This window comes from Grampus griseus (genome assembly GCF_964374135.1).
Source record: "Grampus griseus genome assembly, contig: HAP1_SCAFFOLD_505, whole genome shotgun sequence".
Taxonomy (NCBI): domain Eukaryota; kingdom Metazoa; phylum Chordata; class Mammalia; order Artiodactyla; family Delphinidae; genus Grampus; species Grampus griseus.
In genome coordinates, this window is record NW_028132952.1 from 41,936 (window position 1) to 52,823 (window position 10,888).

Consider the following 10,888-nt stretch of genomic DNA (forward strand, 5'->3'; position numbering starts at 1 on the left):
GCTACAAAGAATGGTGAATTCTGTTGTTCTTTTTTTCACTTATTAGCTGGGTATATTTGTACGAGGAGAAGATTCCCCTCATCAACTGTTTGGTTGCCCAGTTGTAGAGGCATGATTCTCTTCTTTTATTTAACAGTTTTCAGAATAATGAATTGATTCACAAATATCCTCCAGTGGTGACCAGTTTTGTAAAATTTTATTTATTCCTATCACCGTGGACTCCGTTACAGTTATTCTAACTGAGGCCCTGTCTTTGGCCAGTTGGAGCTTCTCGGTGACTGCTGAGTCCTTTTGACATGACATCAGTTGTTTCTAGACTTTTTCAGTGGTCAGAGCTAGGAAATATGTATGTTTGTTTTTAATATTTTTAAAATATGTCATAGGTTCCTACTGCTACTTTCCATTTAAATTCAGAACTAGAGAATTTTCACTTATCCTTTTCTGTCTTCTATGGATAGTCTACTTTCTCCCACCCCAAGAATACCAGTTCTCAACAATGCCTGAAATTGCCTCTATTTCCTAATTCGAATCCAAGTTCTTCTGACTCTATTCTACTCCTCTCCTTAAATCACAGCCGCTTTATGGCCCTTGAAATGTAAGATAGAACATAAATGTAGGTAGAACTGTTTATATCATTTTGAGTTACATGTGCATTCATTCACATAGATTTGCTTTTCCTTTTGCATGCCTGGTAACTGTCCGTTCTGCAGTTTTAATGAAAATCAAGTGATAATTACTGGTTAAAGCAGCTTTGGAAAAAATGGCTCTCATCAGAATGACTGACATACAAAGTTTAATGTACTCTCCTGGTTTATAGTCTGCCTTCTCTAATTAATTTTTTATTCTTTCCCTACAAAGGAAATAATACATATTTTCATGGTTTTGCCTTATAGGACTTACCAGAAACTATTCCTTATTTAAAAATTTGTACAATTGGGCATCAGGTGTCAGATGACGACGCTAGTTTTAAATTCCAGTGTGCTGTTAATGGGTTTCTGAAAGAACATAAAGATAACGGTGAGTTGCTTTTGTTTTTGTTTTTGTTTTTCCTTTACCTGAACTTTGGTATGCATTTTGAGTGGGGTTGGGGATTTTTAACATTTTTAATAGTTTTGACATTAGTGTCAAGTTGTGTTTGGTAACATTAAGGTGGAAATGTCAGATGGTGCTAATAGAGTACGGTGCTTTTCCTGTTTATGGTCACAAACAATTTAGTTTAGTTTGGAAAGTGATTTTTGTGAGAAATATGAACTGAGCTAGCTTACTTATCTCTTTTTTAAAAATTTGAATGGAAAATACATAAAAACATAAAAATGTTCTTTTGTCCTATTTATTGGTTGGGAGGTGGAAGAAAAGGTTAAGACTCTCGGGTTCTTAGCGTACATAAAAGAGAAAACAAAAAGCAAAGGTTCGGAGTGAGACAGATCCCTAGAAGCAAAACAAAACAGAGTGGACCAGAAGAGCGGCTTCCTCATCATATATGTGTTTAAGATATTTTTGCCGCTTTTATACTTCGGTGCAAGTGAGGAAGAACACTACCACCTCTTATTCTTATCTTCAGACAGGAAGAACTTAAAAGGCTGGTGTTTTCTTGTTTCCGCTTTAAGATCTACTCTGTTGATAGTAGGTCTTAATAGCGTATGAATTTTAAGGATCCACTTGCCTTTTTCTAGCATCTAACTATCAGAAGGAACGTGGTGTTTGCCATATTTTAAGACTGAGGAATCTTTTGTCTTTGGAACACCACTGACGCCCATGTGAAAGTGTTCATTTTGTCCTCTTTCTAAATTTAGCACTTTATTAAATAAACGTAACAGTAAATATTCCGTGTATATATAAAATGATGCACGTATATACATAAAACAGGGAGTAGGGGAGAAGGAATAGAGATGGAGGTGGGAAGATAGGGGATAGGAGGCGAGAGAGAGAGGGAGAGACGGGAATTTCAAGATGAATTTTCATTCTATAACCTGGTTGCTTAATGCAGGTACTAGCTCTTAAATATCTTAAGCCCTATTCACAGATCTTCCGTGTACTTTAGCTTTAAAACTTGAGAGGCTTGGCCTGTCCTGTCATAACCAGGGTGTCTAGAAAGGAGGCAAATTATCTGATTTGTTTAAACTGTAGTCACAGAAATGTTACCTCTTAAGATGTTAGGGCACAGCTGCCGGCCTACTCACTTCCTCCAGGCTCCTTTGTGTGTGTTCTGTCTGTTCCGCGTGGGCTAGAAGATCCTTACAAGTGCATGAGAACACGTTTGTAAACCTTGATTGTTCACATGTTATACCAAGTGTAGTCCATTGCATATGCTGACTCCTCTGTGGGTCTTCTGCATGCAGTGGGCTAACTTCACCATGCTGTCTGCCATTGCAGTCTCAGGACCTTAGTTATGATCCATTGGTGACTTTCCTCTGCTGTAAGGCCCTCCCACAGGTGCCAGGCTCACTGATAAGGAGGAGGAGACTATACTATGCACTCCCTAGAATTGGTAGAGACTCAGAAAATAAATTGTTTCAGTAAACACCAAGAGCCTTATAGGTTTGTTGTTAGGGCACGGGGATACAGAGGTGAGTAGAAGTCTTTGTTCAGTAGCAACTTACAGTTATCTAGGAAGAGAAACATGTAGTGAGTATAAGTGGGTTAATTATGATAAAAGAATCAAGTGCAACAGGAATATAGAGGAGAAATTGAGGAAGGCCTGACTGAGGAGACAGCGTTTGAGCTGGGCTTGGGGGAAGAGGATTTTGCCGGAATGAGGAAAGGACAGCCCAGGTATTGGGGACAGGTACAGAAGGCACAGGGCTTGAACTTGTGCTCTGGAGGGGCAGCCTCTGGTGTGACTAGAGGGTAGTGTGAAAGGGCAAAGAAGTCATACATTGATTTTCAGCAAATATTTGTATAACACCTTCTAAGTTGAAGGCACTGTTCTAGGAAGTAGGAAGAGAACAAAGTTCTTGCCCTTACGTACTTTCCATTCTAGTGGGGGAGAGAGACGAATAAATAAGTCAATATATGGAGTGTCAAGCAGTGGTAAGTGCTTTGGAGAATAACAAAAGAAGATGAAGAGGTGAGGGAATGTGGTAGGTGATCAGGGAAGTCCCCTCTATTAAGATGTGGATTGAGCAGAGCCTTGAAGTGAGAAACAAGCCATTGGCTATCTGGGAGAGTGGAGATGGGGTGGGAGGGTGTGTTCTGGGAGAGTGGAGATGGGGTGGGAGGGTGTGTTCTGGGAGAGTGGAGATGGGGTGGGAGGGTGTGTTCTGAAGCAGAAGGAATAGTAGGTGCAAAGTCCCTGAGGCACGACTGTGCTTGGCATGTTTGAGGACTAGTAAGGAAGCCAGTGTGGCTGGACAGGGGAAAGTGAGTGAGGGCAGGGCAGTAGAGAATGAGATCAGGGGAGGCTGGCAGGGCAAAGGAGGGAGGTGGATGATGTAGGTTCGTGGCCTTGTGCTGGCACCGGGGACACTGGGTTGGCGACTTTGGCACTCCTGGCGTTGGGTGGGCGGTATCTTGGGGGTGACGTGAGCCAGTTCGTCGGCCACGAGGAAGGGCGGAAAGCACATCCCGGAAAGGTAATACGCCTTGGCCCCTGGGCGTTGCCGGTGGAGCTCAGAGCCCCTGGGCCTGGGCTTCGTCTCTTGTGCTGTCGCCTGTCACAGTGGCCCCTGCGCGCTGGCCCGTCCGCGCTGTGCTAGGGGGTACTGGTCGTCTCGCGGCTCAGTTCACAGTAGCTGAAAGGGACAGTGTGTGATGTTCTGATTTCTCCCCATCGTTTTAAAAGGGAGGCTCTGGCCATTGCTCCTCGGGTAAAATGCAGAGGGACTGCTTTTTAAGATGGGACTGTCAGTGTTGGGGACCCTCCTTAATTACCAGGATGGAATCCCCTTCAGTTCCTCAAGCTGTGTTGTTTAGGCACAGAAAATGTGAGTAATAGTTACTGGAACTAAGTTTGAGTGAAAAAACGCACCGGTACCGCCGAATTTTCCATCGAAACAGTTGATCTGTGTTGTCTCCTGGAATTATAAAGGGCGTACTGTTGCTTCCTAGCCGGTGTCCTTTGAGAGCTCTACCTCTGTACGTTCAAAGGATTAATTTTGAGGCTTTGCTCATACGTGTAGTAAACCCTTTAATTCCCTAAGACCTTCCTTTCCTCCATCTCATACCCCATTAAGCCCGCTTCAGTTTATCTCCTGAATTTCTTCTGAATCTGTCAACTCTTCCTCAACATCCTAATACTGAACTTGCCTGTCTGTTGCAATGAGGTCCTAACCAGTGTCCATATATCTTGTTTCCTTCCAATCCATTCTTCACCCAAGAAACCTTAAAAGCAAGTTGGGACATTGCTCATAAACATGGCTCAAAAACATTGTTTTGAGAATAGAAAACAAACTGTTGGCCTTTAACACTCTGCGTGGTCTAGAATCCTGTCTGCTTCTCTGCTACGTGGACTCCAGCTTGGTGCCTCTCCAACTTTAATATGGGTATGCCTCTCTTGTGGATCTTGTTAAATGCAGGCTGTAATTCAGTAGTTCTGGGTGGGGCCTGGATTCTGTGCTTCTAACGAGCTCCTAGGTGACGGTGACCCTGAGAGCAAGGGTCCAGCTCCTGCCTTTCTCCCTTCTTTCTGGAAGAGCAGGACGTCTGCCCCCCCGGGAGGAGAAAACATCCGCAACGTGACTACTAGTAACCAGCTTCCCTCACAGGCAAGGGACCTTTACCACTGCTCCCTACCATTTTGTCTGAGGCGCGGCAAGCCAAAACACTGACATGCTGAGGTTTGCAGCAAAGAGGAGGTTTATTCACAAGGCAGCCAAGCGAGGAAGTGACGTGACAATAGGTCTCAAATCCGCCTCCCCAAAGGCAAGGGGCTTGGGGTATCTATGGGATAAAGAATGAAGAAGCAGGGCAGTATGAGGCATGGGGAGCATGAGGAAAGGTGATTGGAAAAAGGTGTGCTCATCATTGTTCTGAGCTGGCGTAACTAGGCTACGGGGCTCAGCACATTCTCAGGCTGTAGTTTTCGGCCCTCTGATGGCAGGAGGTCAAAAGGCACTGGCCCAGGTGGAAGATCGGTGGTCCTCTCCAGTCTTAACCAGCTCAGCCTAACTAGACACAGCTGATTCCAAGTTCCTGGACAATACCCGGGGCAAACATCTTATTGCTTATGCTACATGCTATTTGGAGGACGTGCAAGTGTTCAAGCTACCTTGAGGAGTGAAGACAGGATTTGACTAATCCTTACACATGGTTTCACCTCCAGATGAGCAGAAGAGGCCTGTAGGCTGAATCTGGCTCCTGGCACCTGGAATTGGAGGCAGATGGTTTAAAAACAGGCTCTCCCACCCTCTGTGTTATCTTAGGTAGATAGACTATTGAACCTTCCTGTGCCTGTTTCTCCACCAGCAGCATGGGGACACTCAGAGTCCCTCTCTTGGGGGCTGTTATGGGGGTTCAGTGAGATATAGATGCATGCACAGGCACACGGGAGACACCCAGTGTGTGTTAGCTTCATGCTTCCTTTTATTAGGAGACCAGTATTGTTAGAAGATTTCTGGTTTGGACCACAAATTAGATAGGTGGTCATTACTATAGTTTATGCAACAGCAATTCACATTACCATTTGCAAAAAAGCAGTTGGTTGTCCAGTGGGGATTATAAACATCCATTTACCATGAGCTACTGAACAGATACTTTACACAGTAACTACTGCAAGTACTATTTAAGATCAATTCTCTATGTTGTCTTAAGCAGTTGTTAACCCCCAATTTCGTGAATAGTACCAAGTAAGTCACTTGAACATCAGCTAGAGCAATCTATTTCACTTAGCAAGCCTAAAGCTATAGTTCAAGAATTTTATTTACTGTTCTATGACAAAAATTACTCTCAACAGCTATGCCCTGGATAAGTAATCAGCTAAAGCTAGTTTGACTGACCAAATCTGATTTACTGAGTTAATAAGCCAGTTGATTTAGAAAGGTCTAATGTATATTTCTCATCCATTCAGCATTAAACTGTTTCCCATGCCTAAAATGTCTTTTTTCCCATTCGTACATATCCAAATTCCTACTTCTGTGCCATAGGGCTTGGCTGAACTACAACTGCCTTTAGTGACACTTTTCTCACCTGCACAATTGGAGATAATTTTAGTCTCCTCAAGACTCCCACGGGGTTACCTCTGTTGTGACACTTGACGATTTGGTGGCATATTTTATTTTATTTTATTTTATTTTATTTTATTTTATTTTATTTTAAATAGCCTTCCATTACTCCGTGCACATCAAACAGTAACTGCTTTCTCCTAGTAAAGGTGCATAACAATTTTCTGAACTCTTCTGCTCTGGGCAAGATTCATAAATACACCAGGCAAACATAGTGAAAGAGGAGACAGTACTTGTGTTATATTCAGTTGGGTCTTGATACCTAAGTGTGACTCTTAACCAAGGATTATGCAGTAATTAAGGACACAGGTTAAAGTTGTTTAGAGTGTGTCCTAAAGTCTCACTGGCAGAATTTAAATCTCTACTCTGGAAATTGTAGACCTGAGACAAATTACTTCCCTAAACTTCATTTCCTACATCTGAGAAAGATAATAGTATCTACCTTGTAGTAGACTGAATAGTACCATTGCCCCCAAATGTCCACCTTCTAATCCCCAGAACCTGTGAATGTCACCTTAAATGGCAGAAGGGACTTTGCCAATGGGATGAAAGTAAGGGTTTTGAGATGGGGAGATTCTTCTGGACTACCTGGATGGACCCAGATGTAACCACTGGTGTTCTCGTAAGAGAGAGGCAGAGGGAGTTTTTACTCCAAAGAGGATGTGATGATGAAGTTGGGGTTGGATTGATGTGGCCAGAAGTCAAGGAATACTGTCAAGGAAACAGATTCTCCCTTAGAGCCTCTAGAAGGTGGATGGACGGCCTTGTCAACTCCTGGTTCCAGCCCAGGGAAACTGGTTTTGGACCTCTGTCTTCCAGAACCATAAGAGAATGAGTGTGTTTTGTTTTACACAAGCTCATTGGTAGTAATTTGTTACAGCAGCCATAGGGAACTAATGTGTACCTCATAGGAACTATTTCTCCAATTAAAATGTGTGACTGTAAACACACTTGGTGGCATGTCTGACACACGGTAGGTATGCTACTGTGGGTAGTTCTTGGAAACTAAAGCCTTGGTTTTTGAGGAATCATCAAAACCAGTACAATGGTTGCCATGTTTCTCCTTGTTCATCCTGGTGACAAACCTGTATTGAGAGCTCCATCCTTTCCCACAGGACACCCACCCCTAGTACTTACAGGGAAGAGGTTATGTCTCACTTCAGGCACCTTCCTCTTTTCCTTTCTGCTTTTTTTTTTCATTAATCTTCATCCAACAGGCCTTTCTAAGTTTAAAAAAAAAAACACAAGACAAAACTATTTCTCAATGGATTCAGATACTACCCCAAGTTAATATTCCAACCATGTTCTTGTTCTTCCGGGTCTCATCACCAGAAATTTCTGAGCTGAAATCCTCTCTAGTTTCTAGGATCAGTCACTTTCTAATTTCTCCCTTCTCAAGTTCAGAGTCTTGTCAGTTTAGTCCCTTCCCTAACCACAACATCTATTAAGGTGACATAGCAAAGTGATGAAAGTCTCGACGGTCTGGTTTTCATCCTGGGTTTCTGCCCGCTACTTACTGTGTGGCATTAGACAAGCTATTCAACCCCTCTGGGCCTCAGTTTCCCCCCAAAAAGGTGAATATTATGAACATTACCTACCTATAGGGTTGCCATTATGAGGATTAAGTGAGTTAATATTTGCTAAGAACTTAGAATATTACTTGTTATAGTCTAAGCACTACAGTTGTGCTTGTTAATAATAATAAATGCAATTCCAAGTGTATAACTTACTCAACTTTCTTGTCATAACTTTGAAATGTTGGTCTATCTGTTGGCCAGCGTTGCAGGTAAATGAGTCGAGGCATGGGCTGAGGCATTGCTACCAGTGAGTGGTGTGTTCCCAGAACTAGGAACAGCCGTGTGAAATAGGTAGTGGTTCTACTTGGAGACGGGGCAGACTGGAAAATGACAGCCCTGGGAAGGAGGTGTGATGTACATAGGTTTGGTGTCAGAGCTGCTGCCTGCTGAAGCACCGATGCCGGCCTAAGCCGTAAATGGGGGGGGGGCTGGGGAAAACAGGGGCAGAATGGAAAGGGAAAACAGGGGCAGAACGGAGAAAGATAGCCTAGGGAGGAGGTGTGGTGTCCATAACTTCGGGGTCAGAGGTGCTGCCTGCTGCAGCACCGATGACACCCGAAGCCGTAAATGGGGTGCTGGGGAAAAGGGGGGCAGAATGGAAAGGGAAAACAGGGGCAGAACGGAAAACGAAAGCCTGGGAAGGTGGTGTGGTGTCCATAGCTTCGGGGTCAGAGGTGCTGCCTGCTGCAGCACCGATGACACCCGAAGCCGTAAATGGGGTGCTGGGGAAAAGAGGGGCAGAATGGAAAGGGATAACAGGGGCAGAACGGAAAACGATAGCCTGGGAAGGAGGTGTGGTGTCCATAGCTTCGGGGTCAGAGGTGCTGCCTGCTGCAGCACCGATGACACCCGAAGCCGTAAATGGGGTGCTGGGGAAAAGAGGGGCAGAATGGAAAGGGAAAACAGGGGCAGAACAGAAAACGATAGCCTGGGAAGGAGGTGTGGTGTCCATAGCTTTGGGGTGAGATGGGCTGCCTGCGTGATCTGAGAAGAGCGAGTGAAAGTGGGAGAGCTTCTCCCTAGCTGCTAACTCTTCTCAAGGTCTAGCACGCACTGAACACTGGCCGGCTCAGCCTGGGTGTTGACATTGCACTGTACGTGTCACAGAGCAAGGGCGGGTCAGGGGGTGGGCTGGAGGCCCCACACAAGCCCAGCCCCTGGAGAAACCCAGCCCGAGGGCAAAGAGCCCGACCCCTTCTGGACTTTCTAGCGGCTGGGACTTGTCGCTGTGGGTGGCAGGTGTTTGGCACCGGATGGGCCACCATGCGGAGACTGTTGGGGACTGTGGAAGCCGCCTCCTCCAGAGCTCACCCTGCCTGGGCACCGGCTCTGCAGACCCCTCAGCCCTGGGTATGTATCGGCCAGCCCTTCCCCGCAACGGGGTCCAGAGGCCAGAGCCTGCCCAGAGCTGAGTGGAGGAGGCACCCAGAGCTTGCCAGGCTGTGGCCCGCCTCCTCCGTGGACCTCCCCAGCTTGTCCGTGAGCCCTGGAGACAGGAGCGCCTTCTCCAGGGCTGCTGATCTGCCAGCATCACCATGAGCCAGGCGGTGAAGGTTTCTGAGCAGGGGATGCAGAGCCCTGACGCGACTGGATGCTGCACCCCACGATGTCCCTTCCTGGCAGGTAGGTTCTTTCTTCACTTGTTTTTCGAAATTTGGTAAAAGAACATTTAAACCTTCGACTGTTCTTCAGGGTATACAGGTGGTAGTGGCTTAGCCGGGATTCAAAGCAAGCCTGTGTGATTCCAGAGCTCGTGCTCTGGACTCTGGTGCCTCCTTGTCATATATGCTTCATGTGTTACTTTTTCTTTTTTTTCTTGAAGTCCTTATGATACTTAGCCCTAAGTGCCATACCTGTAATGAACACATACACTGCCCTGTAGGAGGTGTTCTTTTTGTTCAACGCGTGAATTGGTCATCCACCACACTGGGTTCTAATCTCAGAAGATAGGTCAGGGACCACCAGTTGTCAGCATAGCACCATCCCACATTTCTAATTGAGGCTTGCAGCCTAGATTTTTCCCTTTGGTCTAGTTTGAAGGATCCAGGTATGTAAAGCTTATATTCTAGATAAATCAGGGGCTATCCTGAAAGGAATTCATCAATGAATTATTCTGTATGGATTAGAAGCCAGTTTCTCTGGCCTTCCTGGAGTATATCCAGTAAGGCATCTCATTCATGTCTAGAAAGCAAATATATCATTTATTGCAACTTCAGCATGGAGCGATGTATTGGTTTAAAATAAAGTACGATCAACACAATTTGGTCATTGTGAATATGCCGGCTGGGTCCACTGTTTACTACACATATGTAACTCTAGAGCTTCTTACGCCCCATAGAGGAGACATACTCTTGTGTGTCTAAGACAAGGGAAACATGTGTTTTTATTCAGGAGCTGGAAGCTACAGCATGACAGGAAAGAATTGAAAAATCCTGGTCTTGGTCTACACATCACTTTACCTTGTTCGAATCTTGTTTCTTTGGCTTGCTTCATTGGAGTGTTTTCTCTCTCCTGGGACTGACATTGTGTGTTATATATCAGGCATGTAACATGTAGAAGTTTCAGAACCCAGAATCATATAGATCAGTAAAAATTGATATATTTTTGTTTATTTAAAATCACACTGGGCATAATTCATATATTCCAAAAGTAGTTTGACCCTCTGCTCATGAGATTCTTTTTATGGTATGTCAAAGCAAATTTGGACTTCCATCCCCAATAAACTTTGAGGTTGGAGGACACAAAAGCTTTTGCTCAGACCTAAATTCTGTCTGAAAAAAAAGGGTAACTATTATAAGCCCTTTCTAACCTCTCCAGGAGCAGAAATGATTTACAGCTGTGGCATTGAACCCTAATTTCTTGATCTCATTTGAGAAGAGTTCAGTAAGAAACAGTGTCTTGATTTTTGTTTGTTGGTTCCCTGTTTTCTTGTCTTGCTTACCAACAATCCACATGAGTGAGTATGGCAGCAGGCTGAGTGTTCCCTGGAGCTCATTAAGTGAACGTTTTTTCCTAAAATGACTTTTGTCTCCTTGTTTTCAGCCCCTCTTCTTTCCTCTGTCCTTTACTATAACCAGGGCTCAGCAAAAGCTGACTGGCTTTGTGCAGACCCTACTTAGGGTAGTCTTTTCTTCATTATTTTATTCATGGCCC